Below are 7455 nucleotides of genomic sequence, written 5' to 3'. Positions count from 1 at the left end.
GGTGGGGAGGAAGGTATGGAGGGCAACCATGGATGCCAGGGACAATGGGGGAGGAAGATGGGACATAGCAGAGGGTGGGGGATGGGGAATCAGGGATGGCAAGACAAAGGGCAAGGTATGCAGGACGTAAGAATTGGAAAATTATTTGCTGAGAACATGTATGTCGATGTGCTTGATTGAGCCAATGCACAGTGTATTTTGGATGGAAAATTCATTTGTGTGTTGTGATGGTGTAAAGTGAATTAATAAAAAAAAAAAGCAAAGATTAGTTGACAGAAGAAAAAAAAAAACATGCAAAAAAAAAATGATTACCTAATGGAAAAAGTTGGTGGAGTATTTTCTCTGAAGGAGTGACTTAAATTTCAAGAAATAAATGCCAATTAGTAGCTAAAGTTTCATAGGAGGGAAAATAAGCTCTATTTTTCATTATACAATCAAGGAAAATGAGTTAGTGGCTTAGGTAAGAAACTGTGTCTTGATTGCAACCATCGGCTTAGAAAAATGAGCACTAATGATTGCTATGAAATCATTGTAGGTATGTAGAATTCAAATATACTAATAAACATTTTTTAATAAATACATTTTTTAAAACAGTTTACTTAACCAACCTTTTTAATTGGCTGTACATTGAATTAGTACTCAATGACTAATTTAACGTAATATATCCACTTACAGAACTATGACTACAGTAATAATTTTCACTTACCAATACTGGATTTTTTTAAGTAATTTTTTATTACAAGATCTTTGATAACAAATTAATGTAGGGTATTTCTCTGGTCCTATGATGTATGGACACATACATGCAAATCAAATGGTGCATTAAATTTTAGTTTCCTGAACTTCCACCAGTGGGATGATATAATAAAAGTAGTTGTGGGTGTTTGCCATGCCTTTTTGTCACTTGTTACTTTTTGAGCTCTTCCTACATTTGAGGAATTTCTTTTATCTACATGCTACCTCTTCAGGGTAGAAATCTTTCATCAACTTACCATGAAATCCTGAGCAAGATTTTTTTTTTTTTCGGAGAGTTTTTTGCCATAGGGTGCTGCGCTCGCCAGACAGACAGAGAGAGACAGAGAGACAGAAAGCAAGAAATCACCCCCAGGGGGGATGGCCATGCCGCAATCCCTTCTCCTCCATTCTCCTCTCGGGATCTTGGGCACGCACGCACACGTGCCCGGCGTGAGGTTTAAGCCACCAGGTCTGGGACACGAACCACGGTCGACTACATGGGAGCCCAGCGACACAGTCATTAAGCTAACTGCTGGTCCCTGAGCAAGATTTTTACTGGGAAGGAGGCACCATGAGAATCCAATCAGCAAAGTACAGTTGGTTTTTCATCTAATTTACTGTTTATTTTAGACTATGTAAAAGGGAGGATTTGGGATGTTTCTAACGCATGGTAATGACAAATGGTTGAGATGACGGATAGGTTAATTACCCTGATTTAATCATTACTCATTGTATTCTTGTACTGCAAAATCACATTGCATCCTATAAATATATGCAATTATTATATATCAATAAAAATAAGTGGTTCTAAATGCTCTCTATTAAGAGTCCTGACAGAGAACAATAATAGTCTGTCCTGCCTTCTACAAACATTTATTCTTTATCTGAAATGTCATCACACCCACTTTCCTGAAGGATTTTTGTTTGTTTAAACAAAAACTTGTCATTACTAAAAGTATTCCTTCTGCCTATTTTAAACAAAGCCTGTGTTAAGGTGGGGAGGGGTTCTACCGTAATCAAAAACTTCATTTTGTGCAGGACGTAGAACTAAAACCATAGAAGAAAGGGCTCTGACCACTTCCAGTTGGAACAGAGCTGGGTTTTGGAAGCCAGATCCCCAGCCTTCCCCTTCAGCATTCACCCCCTGCTCACATCCAGGTTACACACTGCTCAGAATCAAGCCTAGCTGAAAGCGGTCCTACACAGGGGCTGTTTTCTCCCCATTACTGCATCAGCTGGTGCTAAGACTTACTTTTATTTTTCCCAGATTGCATAAGCAAAGATGTTGGTCTCTTTTTAATGCATCCAACTGAACATTCAACATTCCAAACAGTAGGAGCTCTTGAAAATAGCAGTTACAGGGGAAAAAAAAAATCACTCTTCACTTGTAGTTCACAGAGAAAAGACCTGGAATGAAGCTCTCAGTCGTAATACCAGAGCTGACATTCCCACAGGCAGAAACATCCTTAAATAGGAATGAAACTTTAAACAACTACTAGGAAGGACTCCACCTATTTGGACTCAGTCCCTGGTCCTTCTTTTCACTGGTCACTCCCTACTCCTTGGCTAGAAGAGAGCAAATGATCTGATTAGCCTAGTAAGTGAAAGAGCCAGTCATAGCCCCTAAGCCCCTTCCCTTACCCTCTTTGTAAAGCAGTCTGCCCTAGAAGCCGGTATTCCCTGTTCCACGGTTTATCATGGGAGGGCTTTATAGCTCTGTCTGGACCAGGTGGAGGAATTTATTTCATTTCTGCAGGGAAGTGGCAGCTAACTCTCTGTCATCACAGATGTGGAACCATGTGCTCCTTCTGTCTTTGTCCCTTTCTCTCTGTCTCTCTCTGTCTTAGTCTTTTTCTATGTATATGTGTTCATTTATGTATATGTAAGTTGGTTCCACATACAGGAAAGAGAAAAAGGTGAATTATTTATTGAATTCTAAAACCCTACTATATTTATCTATCTCCATTTCCAGGTAATCTTGGACCACTGATTCCATTACATCTTTCTTTTAAGTATAATTGTTCTATTCTGTTGCTTATAGCAGAATTACCTATGTCTGAGTAACTTAACAGAATAGAGAGATTTTATGTAACTCGAAAAGGCTGAGAAGCTCGAGTATGGTACCTCTGGTGAGGGTCTTCTTACTGGTCACAACTGACAGAAGGCAGGAGCATGTGCAGAGCAAAGCAAGACTTTGAATCTCTCTCTTTATAAACCCACCAGGAGTTAATTATGGGGGTCCTAACCTGATGCCGAATCACTTTCCCAAGTTCCCATCTTTCAACATCATTACCATATTAAGCCTCTACCCTTTCAACATCTTCACAGGGACTCACCAGAGATTTTAAGTTCTTCCATGAAAGAAACAAAAGAGGAGAGAGAAACACACATACATGCCCATGCATATAGTGACCCCCCAGTAGGGTCTTCAGTGATCTACCCAGCCTCAGCCAGCTTGGGTCATGGGCATGTGCCCAGGTGCACATATACCCCCTATCTCACAAGAAGGCCTCAGGATATGAACCTGGGACCTTTCTGTCTGCTCCAGTTGTGTTACTGTTGCTCCTTCACCTGCCCATTGGCTCAGAAATTTTTTTTAGATTATTATTATTATTATTATTAGCCATAGGATATGTGCATTTTCTGGAGAGAGGCAGAGGGAGAGAGAGAGACAGAGAGAGAAACCAAGTAACCACCTCCTAGTGGGGATAGCCACATCACAATCCCTCCTAGATTCTCCTCTCAGATTTTGATCATGCATGCACATGTGACCAAAGTGTTTTTTAAGCTGCTGGATCTGGGACTCAAGTTGCAGAGTTGACAATGGGAAATTCAGCACCTTAACCACCATGCCACCTGCTGGTCCAGTTCATCAAATTTTAGAACACAACTTTTGCTTATGGTACTGGACTCTCACATGGCAACTGCAGTTCAAGTCCTGATGGCTTGAAACTCACACCAGGTGTGTGTGCATGTGTGCCCAAGATCCCAAGAGGAGAATGGGGTAGAAGGGAGTGCAGTGTGACCAACCCTTCTAGAGAGTGATTTCTCACTTTCTCTCTCTCTTTCTCTCTCTCTCTCTCTCTCTCTCTCTCTCTCTGTGTGTGTATGTGTGTGTGTGTGTGTGTGTTTCTGGCTAGCGCATATGCCCTATAGCAAACATCTTTAAAAAAAACCCTCACAAATTTGGGGGTACACATTCAAAATACAGCAATGGTAAAAACTTGAAAATTCCCTGCAAGTCCTCCTAGCAACAGAGCTTTGCTGGTCCTCTTCAGGGAATAGTGCCATTTACAAAGTGTTTTTCTTTCAAAAATCAGTTGGGACTGCTTGTCCCTTCTCAAGTCAGTTTTTGACATGATGTGGGAGTTTCATAGGGTAAACCTGGAAAGTGCAGGATGACTGGGTCAGAAGCACATATCCGAGACTCAGTGAGCAGACAGCCCTCATTCCATGGGATCTCCATCAGGCAGGAAGGACGGCAAGAGCACAGTGCACATCCTATCTGCTGCTGCCCTCTCGAACGTCGTCAGAAATGCTATCCAACTCCAGGTTGCTGCTGCTGTCGTTAAGGTGTCTGTATCCACCTGGCTGACTAAGGATCAGCCCTGGAACCAGAAGCTTGAAAAACATGCCAGACATATATCTGTGCATGACCAAAATCCTGAGAGGGGAATGGAGAAGGAGGGACTGCAGCATGGTCATCCTCTCTAAGGAGTGCTTCCTCCTTTTGACTCTCTCTGTCTCTCTCCAACAAGTGCACACACCGTCTAGAAAATTTTAAAAAGGAAAAAAAGAGAAAGTATAATGATATTTATCAATGCTGTGAAATTATGTCTTTTATTCCTTATTTGTATTTCCTTCACTACCAGGTCACAAGGCCAGCCCCAAATATGTCCTTGATACAAATGCAACCCTTCTTCTCTCTTCACTGTCCTGATATTGGTATTTGTAGATTGGTATTTGTAGATTTGCAAGGCAAATCTCAGATATTGGTACTGTACCTCCACCTGCCCACTGGCTCATAATTTTTTTTAGATTATTATTATTATTATTATTATTATTATTTTGTCATAGGGCATGTGCATTTTCTAGAGAGAGACTTTCTCATTTCATAGGGACCTGTGTGTTAGCACCAGCCCATACTCTGACTTCTGTGGAGAATGACCTTTGAGAACAGGGCACCATGGGTGATCTCGCATGTATACATCTCTTCTAGACCTTGTCTCGTAATAAAGTATTCTATCTCTGGGGTTTTCATTCTTGTAATGGGCTCAGCTATTAGAGTTTTCCTTACATTCTGTTGAAGGCTTATCCCTTGCAACACCCCAGCACAATCTTCTTCTGCATCAGTTTGCTTCTCCTCACTTAAAAACCAGAGAAGTCTACCTTCGATCCCTCTGGGCCTATATCCCATCTACTTGTCTCTATCCTTCCTTATTACGACAGAGGTAGTAAGGGCATCCTCAGTGCCACTTTGCCATGTCTTAGTGTGCTCTTTTCATTACCAATAATAATGAGAGCAGCTGAGAATAGCCAGTGCAGAGTTCTGTTTCAAGATGAAAATAGTGAGACCAGCTGATGACATAATGGTTACCTCATCAGGCTCCCAGGTAGTCCTGACTGTGGTCTGAGTCCTGGACCCAGTGGCTTAAAACTCATACCAGGTGCATGTGCATATGTGCCCAAAATCCCAAGATGAGAATGGAGGGAAAGGGATTGTGAGGTGGCCGTTCCCTCAGGGCGGGTGTGGGGGAGGTGATTTCTCAATTTCTATCTGTCTCTCCAGCAAGTGCACGTGCCCTATAGCCAAAAATCTGTCTTTAAAAAAAAGATAAAAATATGATCAAGTGCCGATGTTGAATTTCCTGCCCTTCCCCAGTGAGTGGACAACTCAGAAGGATGTTTCCATGAGAATTTATCATCTCACTTGAAAAATATTTTTAATAATTATTTATTTAATTTTATTTATTATTACTTTTTAATTTGACCAGACAGGGAAAGACTGAGAGTGAGAGAGACAGACACAAGAGAAAGTGAGAAACAAGCCAAGCAGGTCCATGGCTCAAATTGCCGTCAGTCATGTGGGAGAACAGCACCTTAATCAGCACACCAACTGCCGGGCCCACATTTAAACAATTTTAAAGGCTGACTCATTACAATAATGGGATAAAAAAAAGTGGGGATAAATCTTGGAGGAAAAAGAAAAAGGTCCTCTTGAAGTTCAAGCAAACACTAAGATGTTTTTAACTGACGGACCTCAACCTTGTCTGAAGGATGTATCAATCTTGATAAGGAGGGCAAGATTGCCCTCTGCTGCCTGGAGTTAAATTAGCATTTAATTTTTACAACTCTGTATTAGGCATTCCCAGAGTAAATATTTTATAATAGTAGCCACAGAAGAGTCTCCTTTGGTAAATATTCTAGTATGACCAGAGATTCAAAATGTACTCTGAGATACTGAAAACTCCAAGAAGTCATACCTTAAGAAAACTGGTTTACTTGTCCTTCCCAGATAGAATCTCTCTCTCTCTCTCTCTCTCTTTTGAATCTCTTAAGAATCTATAGAGGGAACCAGCAGTTAGCGTAATGGCTATGTCGCTGGACTCCCACGTAGTCGACTGCGGTTCGTGTCCCGGACCTGGTGGCTTAAAACCCACGCCGGGCGCGTGTGCGTGCATGCCCAAGATCCCGAGAGGAGAATGGAGAAGAAGGGATTGCGGCGTGACCATCCCCCCTGGGGGGCGATTTCTCGCTTTCTGTCTCTATGTCTCTCTCTGTCTGTCTGGCGAGCGCACGCGCCCTACAGTGAAAATCTCTCCAAAAAAAAAAAAGAATCTATAGAAAGCACATGACTTCATATTTTCAAAGGCAACATGTAACTATCATTTCAACAGGCCATTGTGAATCTGATCTGCTTATCCAGCCCTCTGAGGATGGCCTCCTCCTTCATTCATTCAGCCCTTGATTCCTTCCTTTAGTCATCGCACCCTCAGTTCAGCATTAGCTGTGGATCCTTTTCTCCACGACTTCCCCCATGCTATCACCTCCAAGAACAGTTACTTATTTCTTGACACCTTTTCTGGTAGTTTTTTCCTCTCGTTTTCCACTATATTTTATTGTTGATCTGTTTTTCATGATCCCACAATCTCTATGTGTCCCTATCACGCCCAGTTCTTCCTCCTGCAAAATGTGCATCCGAATTCTAAGTATTGGATTTCCTTCTCTCTTGCTAGACAACTGTAAACTCTATGTGAACAGGGGTCATGTCCACCTTATTTGTTGCCTAGTACAGTGCTAGTGCTGTAACTGGACCCCAAGTTTCTGACCCCCATCCCTCAGAGGATGCAACAACATAGTGTACAGAGGATCATTTTGGTCTTTGGCAAATACCATTTCAATGATGTGGTGAGAACTGATCAGAATATCCATAGACAAAGCATACAGGAGTAGAAAAGACATTAGTACCTTCAGGCTGAGGAGTAGAAGGTAATTGGGGGGAGGGGGAAGTAATGAAATAAGCAGGGTAAATGTTGAAGTAGGGAACTGAAGCAGATGAGAAAAATGGCATTACCTATCCCTTATAGTACATATAAAACGCATTGACTTGTAACAATTCCATGAAAAAGGTTGTTACCTACATTTCGTAGGTAAAAACAGAGGCACAGAGAAATTAAACAAATGTATCTAAGGTTATCCAACTGATAAGTGACAGATAAG

This window comes from Tupaia chinensis, unplaced genomic scaffold (genome assembly GCF_000334495.1).
Source record: "Tupaia chinensis unplaced genomic scaffold, TupChi_1.0 Scaffold000237_1, whole genome shotgun sequence".
Taxonomy (NCBI): domain Eukaryota; kingdom Metazoa; phylum Chordata; class Mammalia; order Scandentia; family Tupaiidae; genus Tupaia; species Tupaia belangeri.
Note: the sequence above shows the minus strand (reverse complement) of the source record.